This window comes from Peromyscus maniculatus, chromosome 5 (assembly GCF_049852395.1).
Source record: "Peromyscus maniculatus bairdii isolate BWxNUB_F1_BW_parent chromosome 5, HU_Pman_BW_mat_3.1, whole genome shotgun sequence".
NCBI lineage: Eukaryota > Metazoa > Chordata > Mammalia > Rodentia > Cricetidae > Peromyscus > Peromyscus maniculatus.
Window position 1 is genome coordinate 33,288,944 of NC_134856.1, and position 10,883 is coordinate 33,299,826.

Below are 10,883 nucleotides of genomic sequence, written 5' to 3' on the forward strand. Positions count from 1 at the left end.
CAGGTGCATCATTTCAAACCCCACTCAAGACCTACAGGTTTTGAAGCATGATTGTCCTTGGCATCTTAGTCCATTAAAGTGGATATGACAAAAAGACCATGGGGTGAGTAATTTAAACAATGTTTATCTCTTATAGCTTCACAGAACTAGTAGATTTGGTATTGAATGAAAGATTGAAAGATTGTTTTCTGGTTTATAAACAGAGTCCTGCCAAGTTGTCCTCATATAGTAGAAAATACAAGCAGGCTCCCCTTTTCTGGACCTCTTTTACAAAGGCACTAATCTTATTTATGCAGGCTCCTCTCTCATAACCTAATTACCTCCTAAAAACTCCACCTCCTAATATATCACATTAGGGCTTCAGGACTTCAATGAATAAGTGGATTGCACAAATATTTAATCCATAATACCAATAATCCAAATACTTTACCAACTCAAATTTCAGAACCATTCTTTTAGAGTCAGTGTGATGGACCAACCAACAAAGTACTACCAGAAGAGAATTTTGGAAACTTAGGTCCTATAGTGAGTTCTTTCCTTTGTTTTGTGACACTATTCCTTGGGAGATGTAAACAAATGTCTTCTCAGGCCAGATAGAGAATAAAAAACAGACCAAGTAACAATACCACCAAAGTCCAACTTGGTGAAGCATTGAGTTTATTGGGATTACTTAAAAGAGTATAAATAAGGGATTCTTTACAGTATTATTGTTGTGCCCAGATTTCGAGCCCCAGAGAGACCACTGAAGATGAGCATTCCGGAATGCAAAAGCAAGGCTTTATTCGGGAGCAATACAAACCTAGGCAGGGACCTCATCAAGCACACCTGATGCGGAGGCTGGAGGGGGTGCTCAGCCTGAATTGAACACAGTTTTTAAAGGCAAAAACCACAGGATTACTACAGCAAAGAATTTCAGTATGAGTACATTTCTGATTGACTTGTTTCTAGGGACTTTCCAGAAACTTTATCTTCATCTAGTCAGGGGGGTGGTTGTTTGTCAGCATTTCTTATTGGCTGCCCACATTGGGGACATTCTGTGGTTAAACAGTCACTACCAGATGGTTAACTTGATATCCTGTACTTTGTACTTTCTAGTTCCTGGAATTTGGGTCAACTGTTCCAGGAACTTACACCTAGAATGAAGAGGCTTACAAAATGGAGGCATTATTCTTAAGATGGAGGTGCTTTGGTCTCACATCATGGGTGACTCAAAGACAGCTGCATCACAAAAGCCCACACCGATGTGAATGAGAGCTCATGGAAGCTGGAACCCTGGAGTTCTCTGCAGGACTTACAGGCAGCTCAACAGGTCAAAGAGTCTTCTCCTTATCAGTCCTTATTGCTTTTATTATCTTGAGGAGGGAAGGGCCTTGTACATCTGGTAAGATTTAGAAATTTCCTGAAACAGTTAAGTTGTTTACTTCCTAAGTCTTAAAGAGCTTCCTCCCAGCTAGAATGTCTAGTTCAGAGCAAAGTGTAACACAACATTTCTGAATAACCATATTTTTAATTTTCTTCCTTCTTACAAAACAGTAAGTGAGGAGGGTTGTGAACCAGCATCTGCTCCAACATTCTATACATTACCCATATGTTAGCATGTGCCTGAAACAGCATCATCATAAACATGTATATCCCTCAGAAGCCTAGAGCAGGGAACAGTTTCTTTCATTCACAGATAAATAATCTTTGCTGAGACTCCTTTGTGTGACAAGCACTGTTCATTGATCTGGAATGATCATCTGTGTCTGCCCCAGCTCTGCATTAATGTTCAGTAAGTGTTTCTGAACAAATGATTTAATTCCAAGATTCCTTTAGAGACTAATTAATTCATTGAATACACAGAGGAAGGTGATTTGAAATTATTATTATTATGAGGATTATCACTTTCCAGATTCCTCTTGAGTTCCAGCAGTGTCTGATCTGTGCAGTGAGTCAATTATCATTTGAAGAGTTAGCCTGGATGGACCACATCTGCTGTTCACCTGATGCTTTCTTACAGAGATGTCAGCCACAGGTTATTCTGACCCACTCACGGAAACTGTCTTAAAAATCAAGGTTACTAGATAATTCACCTGCCTGAAAGAACATGAGATAACTTCTATTTTATGGCTAAACTAGGGGATATGGGGGGAGGGTAGCAGAAATAAAAAGCAGCCGTTTCCATAACAACAGAAAAGCACAATTTAAAGAACATAGTGTCTTGCTTAAAATCTATTTATAAAGAATGTGTAGGAAATACAATTAAGGAAACTAACAGCAGATGAAGTACTTTGGTTCTGCCTTCATTTTCTGTGTTCCAACATGTAGCACTCAAGAAAAAATGGGTTGTTAGAGGGTCAAAGGGTCACAAGCAGAGAAGGTCAAATAAAGAGAAGAACACGCATTCTGCTTCACTGAAGAGAGTCTCATTCCTTTGGGGCCCTGTATCCTAGACCCACAGTCCCATCACCAGATATCCAAAGCCACATATAAAATTCTCTATTTGTTTCCAAATCTCTTTACCCTAGCTGGTTCCCTGGGGCCCCAAACTGCATCCACACATAGCTAGAATCTCCTCCTGAAAAACTAATTCTCTCCTATTCCATGTTAGCATCCAGGGTAGACCACATCTTTAAAGCTTACCCACAAATTTTTCCTTTATTGTCTCTTGCATTCTGCCACCCACAAATACCCAGAATAACACAGCATACAAAAAAGCTGGTTGGGCTCCTCATCTGCACAGGTGAGCTTCCTTCCTGGTTTCCATTGCCTCTACTACCACTCTAGTCCTGGGCTCTGGATCATGGGAGGGCCCAAGAGTATACGTCTGTTCAGCTGAAGCTAAACTGTGACCTCATATTTGCTATTCTTCTAGGCCCATATCACATCTGTCCTGATGCTAGAATAGCTATGGGCTGGTACTGGACTTGGGTAGACTCCTTCCCTGGCCACCACACCTCCATCGTGCACTGAGCAGTGCATTCAGTTGTCAATGATGACTGCTGAACTCTAGCTTCTATTTTTACATGTTCACAACCACCAAGAACATTTATTCAATCTGTAGTAAGAAAAAGACTACCCCAAACATTTATGCCTCCCTCCCACAGGAACACATGCAATCAAATTGACTCTTAAATAGAGTAAAATCTGACTTTCCATGTCAGAGTACTAAGCCTTGACCCTCACCTCCAAAACTGTGTTGAAATTTAATTATCATCATGAGGCTGACACTTTTAAGTGGAGCTGCTCTGGCCGATGGGTTGGTAATATTATCACGGGGATAGGCTGGTTATAACAGAAAGGGATTTTGATAGAATAAATTTAGTCTTCTCTCTTGTCCACTCTCCTATTCATCCTCTACTTCTTTCTCTCATTGTGGGATGCTTTCAACAGTAATATGGTGTATTATGAGAGTACTCACCAGATCCAGCCTCTGGATCCAAATATATTTCAGAAAGATAGACAAATAGCTAAATACACATATATTAATATTTTTACCCAGTGTGTGCTTAGCAGCAGAAAGTAGATATGTGGGTTGACAATATCCCACTGAACCCACTGACCTACTAATCCACTGAACCACAAGGAGAAAGTTATACAAAAACACTGAAGTTAACAGTACCTTGCTCATTTTACTCTGTGAACATCTCTGCTTCATTTTTGCAGAACCTACCTTCCTCTCAAAAAGACTGATTCTTTTATTGGAATGACAAAAGCTTGTGGCCACAGGTGCTTCCAGGGAGCCTCACTTTCAGCTCTTGTTCCCTAACTGCATCCTAGCTGTTTCTAGCTCCAGCCTACTCTTTCTCTTCCTCTAACAAACCAGGCAATTCTCTTTGGACTTGCTATTCCCTGTGACTGAGCATTTCTGCGTATACCTCAGCTTATTGGCTTCTGGCTATGCTATGCCTAACTGACGGCAGCCGCACAACCCGCCTTATCTAGATAAGCCCCTTCTTCACAGACAAATCTCAGTATTCCTTTTTTTTCTGGCATTCATCTCAGTTATTTTGTTTACTTTTGTGACCACTCACTTCATTGTTAATTTCTTCCCCAGCATGTGAATTATTTAAATAGTCTGCCTGCATTCTTCTTTTCTATGTTCCCAGGCTCCAAAACAGTACCAGTGCAAAATAGAAGTTCAATAGCTACTCATGGTAGGAATGAATGAATGTTTGATAATACAGCCAGCCCATTGGTAAGAACCATGGACTTCAAAGCCTACCATCATTGAACGCAGATCCTGGGTTGAATGTTTAGTAGTTACCTGCCCTCGGGCAAGTCAGTTAATTCCTCCAGGTCCTTGACCTTTGTAAAATAGGACAAAATATAGCATTTATATTTGAAAATAATTGTAAAAATTCAATGAGATTGTACAGGCTGAGCACTAAACACAGCAGCATATAACCTCTACAGGCAGAAAGTCTAACAATCAATTTTCCCCCATTCTGTAATACTCTTTCTATTGCTGTCAATTAACAAAAGTTAAGTTTATTTTTCTACTTTCCCTAGAAAAGGAAGTCCTCTTGAGAGAACTCTGGTCTGATGGAATTCTCCTTTACTTCCATATTGACATCCCTTCATCTTACAAATTACTGCAGAGTATTTTGTATATATACTCTCAGAATATAATAGGTATGTACTATGCACAGCATTTGATATGAATGATCTCTTCAGCCACATGGGTGGAAAGGAGAAGAGTTACAGATATAAACAACTGTGCCTCTTTAGAGATAGATCTTTACTTGTTTGGGAAAGAGAAGCAAATGGCAGTGGGACTAGGTTGTGCCCAGCTGATAAAAACAAGAAAACAGAAGTTCAGCAGGGATACAGACCTGCATTGAGCCTCTGCATCCTCCATGTGGGAATAGTGTCCAGCTTGACCTACAAGGGTATCTGAAGCCCATATTATTGTGAATAACATGTCCAAGATCACCCATACGGCTGACAAGATACCATCTGGTGTTTGAGTGTAGATATCCTTTTCTCCAGGATATAAGTCTGCCCCATTGATTTGCAGGCTTTCCTCAACTCGGGGCAAAACACATCTCAGAGGGGCTCTTCTCAAACTGTAGGTCGGTAGGAAATTTTCAAGGGTGTCCCTGCAGAAAGACCACCCAGTCTCAGACTTGGGTACCATGAGAGATGTCAAACTGATGGCCCACCGTTCAATTTTTTGTTTCTGCTATTAAAAATGTCTTTTTGGCTCAACCACAAGATACACCCTCCAGAAGACCAGGTAGGCTACCCTTTGACCTTCTCTGTTCTCTTTGCTCCCCTAGACTCAATTCTCAGCATCACCCCTAGTGCTACAACAGAACATCAGCTGCAGCCCTCCCATCCCACCCCACCTCCATGCCATTATACCCTACCCCTACCTCCACCCCTACCCAGTCCAAGCCTCCTGTGGATTCCACAGATCATCCACCCCTTGTCTAACCTCCACTATATCACTGTGACCCAGCTGCTCAACCACACAGGTCATTCCTGCCAATAGACCAGGAAACTCCAACAACTGATAAACACTTTCAGCAAAGTGGCTAGATAGAAGATTAACTTTTAAAAATCAGCAAAAAACTGACTGAAAAAGAAATCAGGGAAACAACACCCTTCACAATAGGCTCAAATAACATAAAATATCTTGGGGTAACTCTAACCAAGCAAATGAAAGATTTATATGACAAAACTTCAAGTCTTTGAAGAAAGAAATTGAAGAAGAGATATCAGAAGATGCAAAGATCTCCCATCCTCATGGATCCTAAGATTAACAAAGTAAAAATGATCATCCTACCAAAAGTAATCTATATATTCAACACAATCCCCATCAAAATTCCAACATAATTCTTTATAGAACTTGAAAGGACAATTCTCAATTTCATATAAAGAAATTCAGGATAGCTAAAAAATAATCCTTAACAATAAAAGAACTATTGGAGGTTTACCATCCCTGATTTTAACCTGTAGAGCTATAGTAATAAAAACTGCATGATATTGGCATTAAAAACAGACACATTGATCAACAGAATTGAATTAAAGATTCAGACATAAATCCACACACATATGGACACCTGATTTTTTTATAAAGAAGCCAGAAATACACAGTGGGGGAAAAAAGCATCTTCAACAAATGGTGCTGGTTAAACTGGATGTCGGCATGTAGAATGCAAATAGATTCATATATATCACCCTGCACAAATCTCAAGTCCAAGTATATCAAAGACTTCACCATAAAACCAGAGACACTGAATGTGATAGTGGAGAAAGTGGGAAATGGTCTTGGATACATTGGCACAGGAGACCACTTCCTGAACAGAACACCAACAACACAGGCACTAAGATTAACAATTAATAAATGGAATGTCATAGAACTGGAAAGCTTCTGTAAGACAAAGGATACCTTCAATTAGACAAAAAGGAAGCCTACTACATGGGGAGTAGGCTTTTACCAACTCCACGTCTTACAGAAGGCTAATATCCAAAATATAATAATAACTCAAGAAATTAGGTATCAGAAAAACCAAGTAATCGAATTAAAGAATAGAGTAATATCTAAATATAATTCTTTTTTTTTTTTTTTTTTTGGTTTTTTGAGACAGGGTTTCTCTGTGTAGCTTTGCGCCTTTCCTGGAACTCACTTGGTAGCCCAGGCTGGCCTCGAACTCACAGAGATCCGCCTGGCTCTGCCTCCCGAGTGCTGGGATTAAAGGCGTGCGCCACCACCGCCTGGCCTAAATATAATTCTTAAAAGAGGAAACTCAAATGGCAGAAAAACGTTTAAAGAAATATTCAATATACTTAGGTATCAGAGAAATGCAAATCAAAACTTCTTTGAAATTCTATTTTACACCTGTCAGAATGGCTAATATGAATAACACAAGTGACAGCTATTGCTGGTGAGGATGGGGAGCAAGAAGAATACTCCTCCATTGCTGATAGGAGTGCAAAATCTTAAAAGCCACTTTGGAAATTAACATGGTGGTTCCTCAAAAATTGGGAATTTATCTACCTCAAGACTCACCTGTACCACTGGGGCATATACACTAAGAATGCTTGATCCTACCACAAGGACACTTGCTCAACTATGTTCATAGCAGCTTTATTCATAATAGCAAGAAACTGGAAACAACCTAGATGTCCCTTAACTGAAGAATGGATAATAAAAATGTGGTACATTTACACAATGGGGTATTACTCAGCTGTTAAGAAAATGACATCATTAATTTTTTAGGCAAATGGATGGAATCAGAAAAAAAAATCATACTGAATGAGGTAACCCAGACACAGAAAGACAAATATGGTATGTATTCACTTTTAAGTGGGTATTAGCTATTAAATAAGTGATAATCTGTAGTAAGCTTTCTTGTTGAACTATCTTTGGATTGCTGGCTCCCAAATAATGACATGGAGACTTCTTTTTTTTTTTTCTTTGCTATTTATTTCCTTAATGAAAGAAAGGGTCAAAAGCCAATTAATTCTTACTTTCAATGGTAAGAATGCAGGTACTTGCTGCAGAGCCTTTATTGTTGACTGCTTTACACATATATTCTCCTCCATCTTCTGGGAAAGTTTCTGGTAAATAGAGGCAGTAAGTTTCACCTCTTTCAATGTACTGGTAGTCTTCTCCGTCCTGCAGCATTTCTCCTTCAAACCACCATGTGATTTCTGGTTTGGGTTCTCCTGTTACTTTAACAGTGAATCTGACTGGCTCACTGTCTACAACTGAGGTATTTCTTAGAGGCTTTTTGAACCATGGAGTTCCTGATCTTGTTTGCTCTTCATCTTCAGTAGTGGAGCTATTAATGATGCTACCTTCTTCTTCTTCCTCATCTTCTCTTTTCTTCTGTAGTGCTGCATCAATTTCTTTCTGTTCAAACTGCATTCGTAGTAACTTCTGTTCTTCTATTCTCCGTTGTTCTTCCTCTTTTCTTGCCTTAGCCATTTGTTCAAATCTGGCTTTCATGTTCACTTTATGAGTAAAGGGGGATTCACTTTTTTTTTTGCAGGCTTTACATCAACATCATCTTCCTCGTGGAAGTTTTCTGCTTCTCGCTATTTAATTTCAAGGTCAATTGCTCTCCTCTTTGCTCGTTCTTCTATCTTTTTCTGTATTTCTTTTTCAGACAACTGTCCAATTTTTTCAAACTTGCTTTTTAGACTTTTAGCTTGAATAGAACCACTTCTTTTTAATTTGATTAATTCTTCGTATTCTCTACTCAATCCAAAAGTTTCATTTTCTTCTTCTTCCTCTCCCATTTCTTGTCTCAGTTGCTCAAATCCCTGTTTCTCCATTTCTAGTTTATGCCTCCGTTCCTCCTCCGTTCGTCGTCTTTCTTCTTCCATTTTTTGTTTTAATAATTCTTCAAAATTAATCTCCAGTTTTCCAGGCATCAAAGATTCTTGAGAAACTGTTTTATATATCTCTGGAGAATCATCATCTAATACCATGCTTCTTGCTTCAGCAAATGCTGCCTTCTCTTCCTCGATTCTCCTTCGGGCCTCCTCCTCTGCTTTTCTTTTTTCATCTTCTCTCCTTTGCCTTTCTATTTCTTCAAAACTCAGTTTGAGTTTTCCAGGGCGATATTCTTTAAAAACTTTTTCTGCATCTTGGTTTTCATCCTCCTCATTTACCATGTGCCTCCTGGCTTCCTCAAAGGCACGCCTCTCTTCCTCTAAGCGCCTTCTCGCTTCTTCTTCAGCTTGCTTCTTGCGATTTTCTTGTCTTTGTCGCTCCAGTTCTTCAAAAGTTAATTTCAATTTTCCAGGAAAATGCGATTCTTTTTTGGCCTCAGTTTCATCATCCATGACTAATGAAAGACACTTTGCTTCCTTGAGAGATCGGCACTCTTCTTCATATCTTCTTTTATCTTCTTCATAATTAAGCCTCTCATTCCCTTGTTCTTTCTCCAGGTCCTCAGGATTCTTTATTTTTCCAGATTTTTTGTATGATTTTGCAGGCACCACTGTTATAAGCAGTGAGTCATCACCTTCCTCTGATGCAGATTCGGTTCCCGTATTGTTTATGTCCTCAATCTGCTCAGCTCTTTTTGCTAATTCACGCTGTATTTTCCTCTTTTCCAACAGATCCTGCTCAAGTCTGCGTTTTCTTTCCTCTTCTGTTCTCTTCCTTTGTTCTTCCTGTCTGTGTTTCTCCATTTCATCAAATTTACCTTTAACTGTCCCTGTTAGCTTTGGGACATAAGCCTTTTCTATTTTAGCAGAAATCTCTTCCTCATCATCAGAAGCAAGCATTTCTTTAATCTCTGCCTTTTGTGAAACGTCATTCATGTTTGCTCTATGTGGTTTGGGGCTGAAGCTTTGTATTTATTTGTACCTCACTGCTATAGGGCTCCTGTTCTAATATAGCTTCTGTAAAATGGTTAACTAATAGGAAGTCCAGCATAACAATTACAAGTATACATTCTTGGTAATAGAGTGTAGAAGTTCCACAGTAATGCTTAGCAATGGTTCTTCTGATCTGTCTCTAGAGTCAGATTCTGTGTCCAGCAGTTGAAACTAGTTAAGTTTAACTAGCCTAGGTGCCTTCAGAAGTCAGTTTTGGAAAAGTTTTTTATTATTAATAGAAATGAGTCATATCCCTAGACATGGAGACTTCTTAATTATAAAATCTTGGCCTTTAGCTTGGGTGTCTCTCAACTAGCTCTTATAACTTAAATTAGCCAATTTATATTAATCTACATTCTGTTACATGGCTTTACCTCTCTTCCATCTTGAACTTCCTGTTTCCTCTCTGTGTCTGTCGGGTGACTCCACCTTTCTTCTTCCCAGAGTCCTCTCTGTCCCTGGAAGTCCCACTTATACCTCCTGACTAGCTAGTGGCCATTCAGCTCTGTATTAAACCAGTCACAGCAGTATATCTTCACATAGTGTACAAATATCCAACAATATTTCTCCCTTTTGTCTAAATAAAAAGGAAAGGTTTTAATTCTAACATAGTAAAACTATATACAAGAAGAATATTTTTCAGGTAAGAATTATATTTACTATGTCCAGTCCATTGGTTTTGACAAATTCAAAGAAAATATTCCATTATCTATCCTATCTCGGTGAGTCCAAAGTTTTGTACCTAATTTAATTTCTGTTCTAACTTCTATTACCAACCCCAAACTACCATTTTAGACCTCAAAATATTTTCTTAGATAAACAACTTAAGCTTTTATGTTTCTCAACCTTATATACTTTATATCTCTTATGTAATTTTATTTTCTAAATTTGGTAACAACAAAAACTGCAACTATAACTATGAGATCAACTTCAACTCCATCAGAGACCTAAGAAAAATATAATATGACCTGAGTAAGCAGGAAGTACAGAGCAAAAACTTTCCAAACTATAGATAGGACCAAAACATCTGGCTACCTGGACAGTCACCTAAGATTCCTCTGCAATGTTGGGGTAGCAATCTTCAGCCTACAGGCCTAGAATATCTGGCAGACTTTTTTTTTGTGAAGCAGGGATTGTCCTACCTGTCTTGGCAAAGTTTAGCAGTCACTTTCTTTTGTGTCCTGCTTGTCCAGATTGGAAAGCACACTGTCAGCAGTTGAGGCAAGGGCAGTTTCTTTGCCCAGTGGCTAACTTTGCCACAAAGAAAGCAAATTCCATGGAGGTTCTTCAATGCCCATGATCCTTCTTTGAAGGAGATTGGTGTTGCCAGGAGCAGATGTGTGTCACTGTCATGAAAAGTCTTATATTATTAAAATATTTTAAATTCCATATTCTGTAGGTCTTTGAAGTATTTTAAGATCATCTATTTAAAATATATTTCTGTTTGACCTTGAAAACATACCTAACATGATTTATAAGCTTGATTGTTACAGATGACTAACTACTAACCTGTCTTTCCTTATTATCCTAAATAGCTTTTAAGGACTGAAACTTCACATTTT

At 38.8% G+C, this 10,883-nt stretch overlaps 1 pseudogene; it reads right to left on the reverse strand.

Moving 5' to 3' along the window:
- Window positions 1–7,388: 7,388 nt before the first annotated feature.
- Window positions 7,389–9,426, reverse strand: LOC102927410 (nexilin pseudogene; annotated as a pseudogene).
- Window positions 9,427–10,883: the final 1,457 nt, after the last annotated feature.